This window comes from Alligator mississippiensis, chromosome 3 (genome assembly GCF_030867095.1).
Source record: "Alligator mississippiensis isolate rAllMis1 chromosome 3, rAllMis1, whole genome shotgun sequence".
NCBI classification, from domain to species: Eukaryota; Metazoa; Chordata; order Crocodylia; family Alligatoridae; genus Alligator; species Alligator mississippiensis.
The window spans coordinates 133992429-134009026 of NC_081826.1; the positions used below are offsets into that span (position 1 = coordinate 133992429).

Sequence of the window (16598 nt, forward strand, 5' to 3'; positions counted from 1 at the left end):
TATCAGGGGCACTTTCAGCTACAGCTTTCAGTCTAGGACATAGAAAATTACATCAACTTTTGATAACTCACCTGCTACTTTGTATAAATTACACTTTAATTGAAGTTCTACAGTCTTCCTGCCTCTTTGCTCCCCTTTGCTTCCTACCATTTATGTTGTCTGATGGTTACATGTGCAGTGATGTATATTTTGAATTTCTCTATTGCAATCCAAGACCGGAGAAGGAGGTTTCTGGCTTCTTTTTCTTTTTCTCTTTTGTTGGTGAGTGCTAAAGGAATTTGCTTTGGATTGAATTGATGCTTTTATAAGGTTCCTTTTCCAAACTCTGTTGAACAGTTACCAGATCAAGGCCAGTCTCTACTTGCCTATTTTTTATTCTGATAATGAGATTAAAGGTGAGATTTTACTTACCTATCAGAAAAGATTACTTTATGTTAGCTGGGCTAGAATCAGGAGCTTGTGGACCTTTACAAAAGACCTGGGCTGCTTACAGATGTAAGAAAAAGTCCCGGTGCTTTACCATAAACTCTGCCTGCCCCTGTGCTGAGCCCCATGCATGACCAGAAGAGGCACTATGATAACTGAACCTAGCTCACCCAATGTCTGTATAGATTGGGTGATTTAGTGGGGCTTTAGTAGGGCTTTTTTGGCACTTTTATCTAATAGCTGATTGAATCAGCTATTAGATAAAAGTGCCAAAAAGCCCTGCTGAAGCACCCAATCTATAGACGCTGCAGACCTGGGTCAAACTAATGTGCTTCTTCGGTATTTCCCCCCCACATCTGTCAGCACCCCTCATGCCTTGAGCAATATATGAGTGCAGAGAATAAAATGGGAGAACCAATGAGAGAAGGCATGTCAGGCAAATTTTGGGGAGTTGAAGCAGGGGATATCAGACCCAAGGCAGACCAAAGTAACAATGGGAAGATAAAATTAAAAATGATTTGGAAAAAGATAGGTGAAGATGTGGCAAGGTGGAAGGAGATTGAGCAAGATAGGAGGAAATGAACAGCTGTAGTTTAGTGGTTATAGGTCTCTGGTGCCTGAGAGACCAGAGAGAGCTTGGTTCAATTTTTTGTACAGAGCTACAGGTAGGGTTGTGAGGAGTGGTGTTGTAGGGAACATTTTCACAGTTTCAGAGAAAAAAAAGTTTGAAAGGTGGAAAAGGTATGAGATTGAAAATTAAAATTTCATTAAATTTTTTAGGCCAGTGTCTTGAAACTAAAGTAAGGCAAATACATCTGGGACCATAATTATCTTCTGTGCCACAGCTCTAGCTCAGTGGACTCCTGGTCCATGGCTGCAACATGTGAGTGCTATAGCAGTATGCATAATAATAACATATAGGAGCCTAAATGAAAGTGGCCTAATGGACAGAGAAGCAGGGTGCACTCAGGGGAAAAAACAAAACAAAAAAGACCCCTTATCAAGGTGCATAAATATAGAATTAAGCATATAAATTTAGGCACCGGAGTTTGAAAATATTGGCTTTAACCATTCAATCGAAACAAGATCTGTAAAAGAAACAACAAACCAAAACAAATCAAAGACAGTTTGAAAAAGGCAACGTAAAGTTTTCATTTCTAAACAGTTTCAATTCACTGTTTGTGCTCATTGCTGAGAATATTCAAGGAACACAAACATTCCCATATGAATTAGATTATAATTTACATATGAATTACATTAGAAACATGAGCTACACTAAAGAGATAATTAGTGCTGTCCTGGTTATGTGAAGGCAAACAAAATTAAGTTAGAACATTTTCAAAGCTAAGTTTTGCTTTGCCTTCTCAACTAAGCTGGTTTAATCAGTGATAATACCCGAAATAAATCTCCTAAATATAAAACAATCATACTGTGAGAAATGCCATTAGTAAGTCCTCTGTCTTTATAAATCATATGGTCAAATAGGACTACAATGTGATAGATACTATGCTATATGTGTTTTGCTTCTGCTGAATGCCAGTGATTGAAGGTGGTAGTTCCTGATATTTACAGGGAACAGATGTACTGTAGATCAGTGTCAAAATGCTGTTCCAGTGATGATCAACAGGGAGCCTCTGAGGACCTGTGTATTGTGGGCTGTTGGTGTTTTCTTGGTGGTGGTGGTGGTTTTAAACCTTTTAAATGAAGGAAAAAGACACAACTGTCACAGGAAAATGCCAGCGCTTATATAGAAAGAGAATGGAGTGGGGAGAGATCAAAAGGGAGAGAGAGATTAAAATACCAAACGGAAGCAGTCTACCTGTACGGCAGTGCCTCAGCTCCTAAACAGAGCTCCGGTTTATGAGTGCCTAGCCTAATGAGCTAAACTCTGGTGACCATAAAACTGAAATATAATTATGACATTAAAGATGCCTATATTTGAACTTAATTATTAATTAATTTAATGAGAGAATAGGAGGTTGTAAAATTGCTAATTAAACGGCTCTGTAAAACTGCAGACGGCAGAGGATTTACCAAATGATGAATCCCACAACAGTATTTGGGCTATATCAATATTCTATTAATATACAGTATGCCAGAGGTACTGGCTAGTATGCTACTCACAGTTAAGCCGATGTGACAGGCATACAGAGTGAAAGAAAATGAAGGACATAAAATTCCAAATGACAGCAACCTTGAAGACGTTCTCAGCCCCCACCTCCTTGGCAGTTATTGAAATCAGTTAAATAAACTCAGAAATTCAGGAGAAAAATCAATCTTACCATTGCAAATGTGAATAAATTGGCTTGAAGCGAATGACCCATCTAGGGTCTTATGCATTGTGATGTTGTGTAGATCTGTGTTCGCGTGCAGGAATGGTCAGAGCTACTCTGAACTTCGGTGCAATTGGAAGGGAGGGAGTGTGTATGTGTGTTGCATGTACATGAAAAAGATGCTGAGCAGGAAAAAATAACTGTCCCTTTCTGGTTGGTGAAATTAAACTGAAATGAACCTTCAGGGGCTCAGTTGGAACCTATGGGGAACAATTTTAGAGATTCCGACACTGCATTATGAACATATGAGGAATTTCATTGTAGCAGATGATGGCAGGGCCATTTTTGATGACACTCCTTAAAGAAAAGAGGGAAGCAGCATGAGAAGATGTTTTTCCTTCACTGTTTAACCTAATTCATATCTGATTGTCAAAAGATTTTTTGTAGCAATGTTGCACCCAGAATGTAGCTGAACATTATTGATGACAGAGATTTAAAAGAATGGGTATTGCTATATACAGTACTTTTATTTTGCATATGGGAAATATTAAAATAGGAAATGGGAAACAGTGCTATGTGATACGTTCTTAGGAAGATAACTCTAAGTACAGTACATGAAATGCTTTTAAACAGTTTTGTGAACCCTAAGAACTGTTGCTTTTGCACATCCCTTATGGCATAGCATTTTCTATATGACTTAATTTTTTATTTAAGAAAAGCATCCTGATCTAGAAGAAGAGAAGTGATTTGACAAGAAGTCTCAGAAGCAAGATATCAAGAAAATATAGATTACATCTCCTACTTCAAATGAAATAAATCTTATTAAAACAATAACATTTCTGTTCCCCACTTCTGCAGTGTGGATGGATGGTCTTTGTGTTAAAACAGATGTTGCAGAATTCAGGAAATCGAAGCTGAAATCCCGGTTCACTGAAGTTAATGGAAGTTTTCCTATTAACTTGAATGGGGCCAGCATTTCAGCACTGAGTTCTGCTTCCAGTTCTGCAGTAGACTTTCTGTGGGACATGGGCGAATTACTTAATTTATCTGTGTCTCTATTTCTGGTTTATAGAAAAATGGGATTTATACTTTCCTATCAATTACTATTGATGTTTGAGAACCTTAGGTAGAAAGTTCTGTGAAAGTATGAATTACTATTGTAATCTGTTTTCATGGTTGGGTAGAATTTTCAGAAGCACCTAAGTAACTTAGGGAAATAAATGTATTGACAACCTGCTTTATTTATTGGTTCAGGACAATGTTTTCAAAAGTGACTAGGGATTTTTGATTTCTGCCTTCTACAAACGCAATTTGGGGCACATTAAAGGCAATGTTTTTCATGTGTTGGGTACTCAGCACTAGATGAAAATCAAGTTCCTTTCACATACCTCAAGTGAGACACTCTTTCCATCACTGGTTACTAGGATCCCAGAGTAGTTGGCTTGGTCTAAGAACCTGAAGAGGACTTGTCACTTGTGCAAACCTTCACCAAAAATTAGAAACGACTTCAATCAATTTCTGTATCAGAGCATGCACAATTAATATATCATTAATATATCAATAGATAATATCTATTATTATTACATCATGCCCTGAAGATTAATGGGTTAAAGCCCCCAGACTATGCACCTTACTAAAAATAAAAGCAGGCAACTATTGAGAGCCCAGTGAGAGAGAAAAACAGTCAAGAACTCTGAGGACTTCACATTTGGCCAAAGTTGCATTGACACAGCCTTTCACATAATGGTCTCCAAAAAAATATAAAAGTTTGAAACGGCTAGTGCCTTGTCACCAAAAGTTAGCTTATTGAGGATATAATGATTGCTTTTTTAATAACTGCTGGCTATTAAATGTGGTATGAAATAAAAAAATGAACACCGTATCTTTCCTTTTAGATTTAACTGACCATGAGGGGATGAGTTCAGTCATAACATACTCTGAAGCTTACCAGCACTTTCATAAGTTCAGTGTGCAACATCTGTTTGCACTCAAGGCAAGAAAATAATTTTTAAAATCTCATTTTTGATCTTACATTACAGTTGTCAGAAAAGTTGCCAGTCTAATCTGAATATGATCTGTGTACTTAAGTGGATAAGGAAATTCCCTAGAAACTATGGGTGAAAGTTAAACCATCTCCCAGAACTAAATTATATAGAATGGACATCCATTAGGAATCTTTATATCTGGATTTTCACAATTACATTCTGATCTCAAATAAAGGGATGGAATAATAATTAACTGCTCTTACTTGTATGATGCTATTGAGTTGAGTCCCCATTATGCTAAGTGTATACAAACATGTAAGGTAGATTGATTTTGTCAGAGTTTTTACATTACTGATTTTAATTAGCAAGCATTGTTTAAAAACACCTTTTATTAATCTAGCTTTGACTTTGTACATATTAATTTTTATTACAGACAGTTACATTTTTTTAGTTGGTATCCAGTAAGTTGTTTTGTTGAAGATAGCCTTCACTAGAAAGTTAGTTATTACTTTTGCTACCCAGGCAGTTACACTGTACTCATATATTTGCTTCTAAAATTATATGGCTCAATACAAACATTTATAGTTTCCTTGTTTTTTTTTTTACATTTTTATGTTAGAAACTGATGAATGCTGCATTTCTCTTTTACTTTGATTATTAATTTTTCCTATGAAATGTATACAGTTTTAATTGATCTGATCTGAAATAAGAATTCAATTAAAAATATGTTCTTCAAGATTTTAGAACTAATAAATTTTTCCTTTCATGTTGAGTCAGACCATGCCAATTTGTTGAATGGTGGAGGGAGATAAAAGTTTGAAGAACTTAAGTATATATTTTGGCTTGTTTGATAGAAAGAAAAGGTAGTAGGGGCAGTGAAGCATAAGGCACTATTGGCGAAAGTTCAATTCTGATAAGTTTACAAATATAGACCTTTGTGAAGATAAGGCACCAACAATATATTTATTACGATGAAACCACGGAATTTTGATCAGTGTTTTATGTTTCTTTTTTTTTGCAGGGGGCGGGGGCAGGAGAGGGAGGGAGAGTTTTGGAGACTTTCAACAGCAATGACCCCAAATGAGGCAGAGTATAAATTCTATGGCCATGTCCAGATGAGCAGGGGTGTGCAGTTTGTGGCACCATAAACCTCTTTGTGGTGCCACCAACCAGACATGGGGAATGTTAAAACCTGCCCCGCAGTGTACATTTGCAGTACAGGGCCAAAATTTGCTACCAGGAAATCCCAGTAGCAAAAAAAAAAAAAGCACCAGGAAAAAATGTGGCATGGTGCATGTGGCAGAAGCATGTGCCTGAAGACATGGAGGCTTAGTCCTCTTAGGAGATGCTCTGGCTGCCATCTGGAGTGTCTCTGCTCCTTCAGTTGTGCCCCAGCTCCTCCAGCATGCCAGGAGCCAGGAGGAGCCAGACACAGGCAGTTCTCCCAAAGCAGGACAATATGTCCCTCCACAAAACACATGTACAGGGGCATGTGCTGTGGCAAAAAAGTAGCAGCACAAACTTGTGCCAATACTATTTTCGCTGCTGCAGGTGCATGTCCCTACACATCTGGACGTGGCCTATGGGTTCATCTGGTAGATTTTCTTTTTCTTTTTTCCCCCCCCCATAAAGATAATATGGACATCTTATGGAAGCTATTACATTTATCAGAGAATCAAGAAGTGATTTTCCTTGCTCATGGACAATCAACATCATGACAAATTCCACAGTTAACCATAACCACAAGATGCAAAAGAAATGAAACTACTATTCTGCAAAATAGCTATACTAGCTTTTCCAACACTAATAGAAATGTGTATGTGTGTGATAGAGAGAGGGAGAGAGGGAGTATGAGTATGTGTGTACACACACCCACCCACCCACACACACACACACACCAGCCAGAACTGTGGAGTATGACAATGCCTTTTCTTATAATTCTTTTCTGACCACAGGCAGGTTTTTTTTAAGCAGACTACAAGTCCCCATGGAAGAAAGAGGAAGAAAACAACACTGTGTTCTGTCACCCAAAGAAATCTCAGTCTTACATTTTACTTTGCATTTTACAGGCTCATTTTCATCATGATGGTGAGCCCATGTTGCTTGTTTATGAAGATTCCACTATTGGCTTGTGAACTTTTCCAACACTAAGAAAATTACAGTAAGCCCTCTTCCAAATACAGTGTATGTAGGACAGCAAATGGATTTCAGTTGCTTAAGCAAACTGCCATGACCTTTCTGGATATTTGCTGCAGGGAACATTGCAGAGTCATTCAGAATGATGTCACAGAGGAAGGTTTAAGTCTGGTATCCCTTCATGCTTGGCATGTGCCTGAAAAATCGAACTGGATGCTTTTCTTTTGTTCCAAATCAAAAATCAGGCAGGCATCATAAATAAGAGTGAATCAGTCTTTCTGCTCCCAAATCCAAATGTGTTAATCTTTTCCTTATTCTGTCAGCTTTGATTTAATTTGAAAGACAAGGAAGATAAGAAAACAACCTAACTGAGGTTGACTGTATTTTACTGCAAGCTACAGTACAAAGGTCTAACGCAGTGGTCTCCAACCTTTTTAAGGTGAAGATCACTTTTTGAAGGAAAGGGCAACCCAGAATCTACTGCCCCCCCCCAGCCCTGCCCACCCGCCCCCCTGGCCAGCAAGTTAGTAGGGAGGGAGCAGAGGTGGATTAAGGTGTACTGGGGCTCTAGGCAAGAACAAAATTGGAGGTCCCTCCCCCCATGGGAGCTGGGCTGCAGGGGGGAAGAGCGGCCCCTTCCCCTCCTAGTGCTGGCGAAGGAGGCTGGGTGGACACCACTGGGCTGGGGGGCACATGCCCTCCACTTCTCCCAGCTCCTGTCCCCACTATGGCTAAATGTGCACACACACATGCACACATATAGGCACACACAAACACAGGCGTGTGCACTCTACTCTCACTCTCTGTACATGGACACAAACACAGAGACAGCCACACACACACACACATACACTTTCCCTTCACAGGACTTTCCCCCTCCCCCACTCTCGACCACACAGAGGCAGCCCTCCCCCCCCCGCCCCCGCTGTGAGCCATGCACGGCTCAGTCTTGCCCCCCGCCTGGCCCCCATTACACTGACCTGCAGGGAGCTGCTGTCCGGCTGTCCCCTGCAGCCATGCAGGTGCAGAGAGCTGGGCTGGGCTGAAAGTGCCATGCTGTGTCTCTGTGGGCAGGTGGCAGCACTGAGAGGAGTGGCTACAGGGGGATAAGATAAATTTTGGAGGGCTATAGCCCTCAAGGTCCTCCCAGTGCCACCACCTGTAAAGGTGCAGTGCAATGCGATGCTCCTGGTCTGGTCTGGCCCCAACTACCCCCCCACTAGGTGGGTCATGGCTGTCCCAGCCTGGCTTGGCCCCCTCGCCCCAGACGTGGTGCCACCCGGCCCACCCCCCTTCCCCAGGTGCAGCACGGCATGGCTCTCCCAGCCTGACCCCAGCCCTGCCCCAGCTCCCCCAGACCCATTGGTGGAAGAGGGGTCCTGCTTCCAGCTCCCAGGAAAGCAAATGTGGAAGCAGCCACAGTTTTAAGCTTGGCACCAAAAATGGGCGCAAAGTTTAAAACTGTGGCTTTCACTTCCCTGCTGATGAGGATCCTGGGGCCTGCCTGTTCATTAATCTGACTATGGGGGTGGGGGCAGATCAAGGCTCCTGTGGTGAGGGAGGGAGTGGGGCAGGGGCAGGGGCAGGGGTAAGTGGAGACCCAGTTGGGCCAGGGGAAGGTCAGAGCCTGGGCAGCTTGTCCAGGTGTGCAGGGGGGCTTCTACCACTGCACACACCCTGGCAGAGGCCCAGGGAGCTGGAACAGTGGCCAGGAACCTTTTTGCAGCAGCAGTCTGGGATGACCTGACTTAGGTCTGAGGCAGGACAATGCTAGGACCTAGCTCCTGGGACTGCCAGCACCTCTGCTGTTTCTTCCTGCCACCCAGCTACTGCATGGTTGAAGCTCCCCACCACCTGGCTGCAGTGCAGCACTGGCAAAGCCCAGTCACAAAAGCCCTCCGCTACCACAACAGTTCTGGAGCCTTCAGGATTCACAGGACATATCCAGTGGCTCCATAGCCAGATCTGGGCTCATCAGCCATAGATTGTTGTCTCTTCTTCTTGAGAGCTGCTTCACAGAATTGTTCTATAGTTCTAGTTAGCTTGCCCTGACAAACACGTTTGGTCAGAGGAGTGCTGAAAAACTATTCCAAATATGATTCCTTGTCATAGATTTATTCTTATGCTTAAAGCTATTTTTAATACTGTGCTGGATCAAGGCTTCTGTGCATCTTAGTGTTGAACTCCATCTTCATTCCTCTCTTTTTTGGTTTGGAAAGTTACACCTCTTTTATTTTTGGTGAAGAGCACTTAGTTTGAAGCAATGGATTACAGAGAAAACCATAGTCACTTGTGACAAAATACATGAAGGAGAAAAAAACCCTAATTAAATAATAATGGAAGAACAACATAAAACCAATATAGAAAAATGTCAGTCTTCTCTAACGGACTTGATAATAAGAAAGTCCCCTACCTGTATGTGCCTGATTAATACTTACCTAGCCAAATATCCACATATCCAGTCCCAGAGTGTCGAACTCCACCAACCTCCAAGGTCAGGTCTAGACAACGGAGCTCCTTATGGACCAGATAGGGATGATGCTTCAGTAACAGGATGAGTGAGGGTGGTGATGGGGCAAGCCACATCAAGGGATTAATGCAGCTGCTGCTCATTCTGCTGCCACTGAAGCATATCCCCAGTGGGGCTGCATGCCCTGGATTTTGGTGGTGGCTCCTGCCTCCTGCTCGCCCTGAAATCCTGGCCCCTCCATGGGCCAGATGGCATGGCTCCACAGGCCATATCTTTGAAACCATTGATTTAGTCCAAATAAATAAAGAAAGGCTGAAAAATGGGCCTTGTAATCTCCTACCTTTTCAGCAGATGTTTACGAAAATGAGGATGAAAGAACGAAGTCAAAGGACAAGGGGTTAGTGACTAAATGCTTTTAAAGCAGCAAGCTTCTTGAGATATGGGTGTGATTAAACTTAGCAATTACCCTTTAAGAATAAAGGATTCTATATGGGGTGAGGAAATCCTATTTAATATACCCTTTTTTACTCCCAGGTGCAATTGTTTGGAAAGTGAATAGAATACCAGGAAAGGTTGAGGTAGACCCATAAGAGATTTCTGGTGTCTGGGATGTGGTAGAACTCTCTGTGTAATGTGTTTTGCAGATGTTTAAGAAGTGTTATCACCTGAGAGAGAGAGAGTTCTTGGTCTAGAAGAAAGAAAGAAAACATAAACATATTTAACACTTTCCAGTTTCCAAGGGTAGTGGAAACATAAATGAAATGGAAAGTCCCTTCATGTATGGTGCATCAGGTAGAAAGTAGCAACGTAATTGGTTAAACTATTAATCATCTAACTAATGAGCTCAGTGAAAACCAGTTCTAGTTTACCTGTTATCATTCAGCATGGGGTGTGACACAGTCCGCGAGAGAAGGTGGGGAAGAGAAGCCGTGCGGTGCCCCAGCAGGAACTGGAAGGTTGCAGGACAGAAGGGAGGAGCAAGGAGGAGGGGTGACTAGTACTTATAGCTAGGCTTCATGGACCCCAGTGCAGGTGCTTTCAGTCTCCCTGCTACCTGCCACTAGCAGCCTGGGCTCTGGGCAGGCCCCTGCCACCTGCCATGGAGCCCAAGCTGCTTGTGACAGTCAGCGGGAAGGCTGCAAGTGGCTGCACCGTGCGTTCTGCAGAGCCTAGCCATAGGTACTAGTCACTCCTCCCACTCCCCCTGCTATGCTGTCCACAAGGGCAGGGTTTCCTGTCATTCCCCCCTTCCCTCCCCCGCACTCCTAGTGCGGCTGCAGCTGGCTCCAGGAAGCCATGTGACAGTGGCTGCAGCAGGCTGGTTAAGCGTCTCACTCGCTGCTACCACCCACAGCTTCCAGGCTGTACTGCCTACCTAGTGGGGCCTGTCAATGCCTTGGACCCTGGCTCCCTGTGCTGCTCTGGGTGGGTGGGTACAGCCTCTCCTCTGTGGCAGGGTGGGGCAGAGCAAGCAGGCCCAGGGCTCAGCCCTCTTCTCCCCTCCCTGCCATGTCTGATTTTGCAGAGTCAGAGGCTGGACCCCAGCACTGCAGCACCCATCTCCATCCCTTCACCTGGCTGAATGCAGCACCCTATGTTGTTGCAGCTGCCACTGCTGGCAGTGCCCATGCACACCCCCAAACAGGCCTGCAGCAGGGGCATGGTGGAGGTAAGGGGGTATGGGGCAATTTCCCAAGGCCTGCAGCTTAGCCCCACGGTACATTCTGCTTGTCCATGCCTGGGCCCAGCCCTGGGCTCAGAGAGCACTCATCTGCCTGCCCAGTTTGTTGTGAGGGCACAGCACTAGAGAGTTGGGGTCCTGGGGAGCCACTGAGTCTCTGCCATGCATTGTGGACGGGGGGCTGGAAGCACCCTGCTGGTGCTGGGCTATGGAGGGGCACACCACAGGCTGAGCCACAGGAGCCAACCAGGACAGGGTGTGCCATACTGATTAATTGTTTAACCATTGTAAATATAACAGGTTAAACAGATTTTTTTTCCAGTTGGTATTTACATCCCTGGTAGAAAGGGTTAAGTAACAGTTTGGTCTTCACATTAATAAAAGTAAGTTTCCATCTGGTACTAGTTTTCTTCTTGTTTATAAAAGCCTTAGTTTGAATGAAGAAGGAAAAGGAGCTATAGCCATTCCCTAGGGCAAATGGAAAACAGCAGAATGCTAGTAGGCAGATCTTCCATTTTGGCTGAATCTGTATGATTCCATTTGTGGACAGAGGTAGTAATCACTAGAGATGTTCCCTAACATGTACATGATCAAGGCTACTTATTGACTGTCTCAATGCCCATTTCGGTCACAAACACCCTTCAAATCCACCTCTTCTCTTAGATCCATCCTATTCCTTTTGCTGCATCCTGTTACAGTAATGCAATCTACCCCCAATATGGCCAAATAACATGGAGATACATGACATCAGATGGTTGACCTTTGATCCAGTCTAACCATTGTTGATGATTTGGTGTATAAAATCATCTCCCTGAAAGGCTGGAAAATCTCTTAATCCCATATGCTGTATGCATGGCCAGATCTAGGATTTTGAAAAGCAGAGTGTGGATGCTGTGGTGCATCATGACATATAACAGAACATATTTTTATCCAGTTAAAAAAACACTAAAAGTTTTACTGATATGGTAGGAGGGTTAAGGATATATTATTCAGTTTAAGAGAGAAGCAAAAACAAAGTATATCTTTATTGGAATATGCATTAATTTGCTATGTGATATATAATGTATAAAACAATGCAACAAACTAGGCAAAAATAATCAAAAGGTGTCTTTTTCATTAGTCCTGTAGTCATTAGGATTAAATATACATCTCTTTTTCAGATTCATAAAAAAATCTACCCTTCTTGAGCATCTTGACAGTACATCTGATGATTCGCTGAAAGTTATTTTCATACCTGAGTTAATGTTCTTTACCTAGATTTAAAAACAGTATGCAGGGCTGTGAAATAGGAGTTACATTACCAGGCATAGCTAACAGACTGAAGAATTACAGAAGCTTGATTAGTGGAACATCAAGTCTATTAAAAAGGAAAGAAGGTTGTAGAGTTTTAAAGGAATCTGGTAGATAATAATGAGCCATGAAGACAAGTTATTTCCTCCCTGCTGTCTGAACAGAAATGCTGCTGTCATTTCCAGGTAGTTGTTGGTTTTAAACTTTGAGTGGACCACAAATCAAAGTCAGGGGCGGGGGGGGGGGGGGTGGTATGTACCATTGTACCCTGCCCTTGCTTTACCCCTGGCTTTATGTGAAATTAGAAACACCACATGCAGTAAACAGTTGGACAGTATAAATCCTTTATGTTCTGTTGCTCAAAGCATTTAAATTAAACTTTTGAAAATAAGTCTATTTCCTATCATCATATCCCCTAATTGCAAGACTTATTTTTTCATGCTTTCTTACCAGGAGGTCAAACTTTGAAATGTAATTCATGCACAAAACATGAAAGATAGTAATGGGTCAATTTAACATCCTTCATGCTGCAATCAAGGGGAAGGAAAGCTACATATGTACGTATGATGGGCAAATATAATTCCTATAATTCTAGGAAAGCATATACAGATTCTGCAGTTGCATATACATAAATGTGAACTCGTTGAAGTTCTGAATTTACAGAGGGCAGAGTTTGACCCTCAAAATGAGGAAATATCAAATAAGATCAATTTTATATCTGTGTCTTGTCTTATTAAAGCCACCACCATAAGCAGTTTGAAAACAGAAAGCTTGGTTGTCTTTTGCACTAATAACCGTCTCCAAAGTTGTAGTGATGGAAATTGGTTTGACAGTGGTGTAAATGAGAGTTACATTGCCAGAATGCTACACAGAGAATGTTGTGTAAATTCAAACCTGGCCCTGGATTCTCTCCTTGGGAATTGATAAATATACCAGTGTTTGCTGTGTTTGTCTCCCAAACAAAAATGAGCCAGTAATTTAATATTATGCTTTGTTTTAATAACAGATGCAGTTTTTACTTCAAAACAGAGAACAATAACATATCCATGTTTCTTTTGAATAAAAAGGTGTTTTCATTTTTTAAAAAGTACGCTCAGATTACAGCCAGAGAGGAAAAGAATAAAGTTATGTCCCGCCCTCCCTTATTTGATGTATTGTTGTTGTTGTTGGGTTTCTTTTTTTTCCCTTCCTGACACAGAAATGCGTTCGAGAGGCGGGTGCATCACAGTTGTGTGTTAAATTGCAAACAAAACCAATCTCCCTCCCTCTCCCTCTCCCTTTCTTGTTGTCTTGCCTTTTTTTTTTACTTAAACATAGATTCTAGGTTAATGAATCATTCTTCTAAAAGACTGCTGTGCCTACCAGATTATACTGTAAAATCTGTCATTCTGTTTATGCTTAAAGTACATGATTAAAGCAGTGGTCATGCTGGGGGAAATGATTCTCACACACAACAAGAAAGGATCAATCCATGTCTGCTGAACCTAGGCTGATTTAGTAGTGGCTGATGTTTTGGTGTGCTGCCAGACCCCTAAGAAATATGTGTGAGCTTTGAAACTCGGTAGCCATTCTTGCACTGAGCACAGCAAGGGTCTACCACTGGCTTTCTCAAACCCTAATACACCTTTTAAAGTTGCAGCAATGTCACTGTCTGCAGATTACAGAGAGAGCCTCTCAGAAGTAAAATCCTCCTTTCTAATGTAAAATGTGAGGGCTAATGTGGTTAGCTCTAAGCTGGCACCCTTAAATGCATATGGGGCTAAAATTCTAGTCATATTTTGGAAGTGACTTCTTAATCATATTTAGCCTAATTCTTAACTGCAATGATTGATGTGATAATTGATGTGATTAATTGCAGGAAGGGCCATAGTGTAAATAAGAATCAAGCCCACTATCTGTTTACTGCTGTCTGTCCCTACTTGACATATTAGCTAGATGGGAGTTGGTTAATCCAGAAAAGGCACTTGGGCATGTAATATCAACCAGATGTTACATTTAAGGCATGTCTACACTTGGAAATTTACTAAAATATCTACTCTGGGCATTATTGTTAATAATGTTTCTGGTTATTTTCGGGTTGTTCTCATTATTTGGGTACAAGCCCTCATGAGGACTCTTTTTGAGAATAAATGTGTCTTTTTTCCCTGATCTTAACCCACTATATGGTATGCTGGCTGAGGAGTGAATGAGTTGTGCTGAAATCCATTGCCACCTGGAACTGAGTGCCAGGTCATTCAGTCAGAAGCAGCCAGATACGATGCTGGCCGTGTCTTTTCTTTTTGTGCCATTAAAAACTGGCATGCCTTAACCCTGCTATTCTGATGGTGTAAGCTCAGGTGGATCTGTGACCATAACTAGGATGGGGCAACCAGGTGCCGACTTGGGGCAGGCAGCGAAGAAATAAATGGCTGTTGACATAGCAGCAGAGCGCCAATCAGAAGTCACCGCTGTCACTATGTGTGGTAGCTACCCCAGGAGCCTGGCCAGACCATTATGCCTCTGTTTGTGACTATCAGTTATGCAGAATCAGAGTGGGTAGTCATTTGGATAAGCATTTGCATGCTTGAACATTTGCTTGAACTGAACATAAACTTTCAGGGTGAAAGTTATTTGCACTGAATGTATGGTGGAAACCTTCCTTTAAAACTCACACTAAACCAAACTGAAATTGTTCCAAAAAGTTGTGTTAGTTTTTAATGTATTGCTTACTTCCTTGTCTAGCTCATGATCAGGGTGTGAAGAACCACAAAACTATATACAAGTCTCTTGGCATGGTCTTTCCAGACTAGTAGAAAACAGGAAGTATTGGTAATCTCCTGTAAGAACCTGTTCTGATGGAAATAGCGACCATTTTCCAGACCACACTGTTTTGGACAAGTTAATGGCACTTTTGTAGAATCATATGAAATTTTATTTGAGTAAGGAATTCAGAGGTTCATCCATTCTTGAAATGCAGTAACAAACATCAATATTCTGTTAACCATTTAGTCCTCTACAGCATTATGTACAATTTACTAGTATGTATGCATGAGTTGGCAAATGCCCATTACCTTCAGCTATATTAAATCTAAGAGGAAAGACTTCACTCACTTTCATGTGCTGTAACCATGGCACTGTGTAGTTAGAGAAAATGCTGAGTAAATATGGATAAAAAGCTATTCTATTATGTTTATTCTATATAATTTTATATCAGTGGGTCATGGATTACTAGCCAGGCAAGATTAAACCTTCTTTATTTACCTAATCTATAAGCAGAGGGCATAACAAATGAACAATATACCCTATGTCCTCTTTCTCAAAAGAATTGCTATCAACTGCATGCATAATGTTGTAATATGCTAGCTCTAGAAAGAACTATAATATCAATCAAACTAATCATCTTATTTATGGAAGCATTACAGTTATAAAATAAAGGCTTTTAATATAACAGGAATTCAGGAATATGGACTATTCTTAGCTGTGCTTACTCTCAATCAGTCCTCATTTATATTTCAATTTCTCCAAACCTTTTCCAGTGTTTATTTTTGTTAATGTTTTTGTGTCCTTTGTATCAAGCAGTATGGTACAGCATCCCATCAAGTGCACTGCAAAAGCACTAAAGAGCCATCCTAAGTATATTAATTGACCATAAAAATAAATAAGCTATATGAGAGTGCATTTCTATAGTCTTGAGTGTTAGTACTAGCAGCTGGAGCATGAGGCACTACGAATGTGTGCGCCAACTTTGAGAGTCATGCATGAGAGAGCTCTCTGTAGTATTTTTTCCTGAGATATTCTTTAGCTTTTTTGGCCTTATGCCAATCATAAGTTTGATAGTAGAAACTTCTCTTTGGTGAAGATCCTGTCACTTCCTCTTCCCTGAAGTAAATATACCTTTTGTAGAGAAACAGAAGTGCAGCACATGGGTCCATTTACGAGGATCTGAAAGCAATCAGGTCACGCAAGAGATATATCTTTCACAGTTGGGACTTTGCAAGTACAATACAGAAAAAACAACAGACATAAAAAATAAAGCCCCCTCTCTTTCTAACATTACATTCACACTGATGTATTTTCTGAAAGCCGCCCAAGTATAACTATTTATTTTAACTAAAGTAATCAAGATTAATGTCAGCAGTTATGACACACGCTGTTTGCTAAAGAACACATAGAACAATTGCTCAAGGCAAGCTTCATTAAGAAATCAGATAAAATTAGTAAAACTGATTATATTTCAAAACTCAGCAGCAGCAGCTCAAATTGCCATTCAGGAGTCTCCAATTAACACAATTGGTCTTGTTCACAATCAGCTTTTGTAATCTCATTAGCCTATTATATTTTAATCATTGGACAAACTG

The 16598-nt window shown here is 41.3% G+C and overlaps 1 long non-coding RNA gene across 1 annotated transcript in view; it reads right to left on the reverse strand.

Moving 5' to 3' along the window:
* LOC109284047 (uncharacterized) overlaps positions 1–16598 on the reverse strand; it is a 133411-nt gene that overhangs the window by 13989 nt on the left and 102824 nt on the right. The window contains exon 2 of the long non-coding RNA XR_009460871.1: positions 4088–4182. This is a non-coding gene — a long non-coding RNA (uncharacterized LOC109284047). The remainder of the gene's footprint in view (positions 1–4087; positions 4183–16598) is intronic.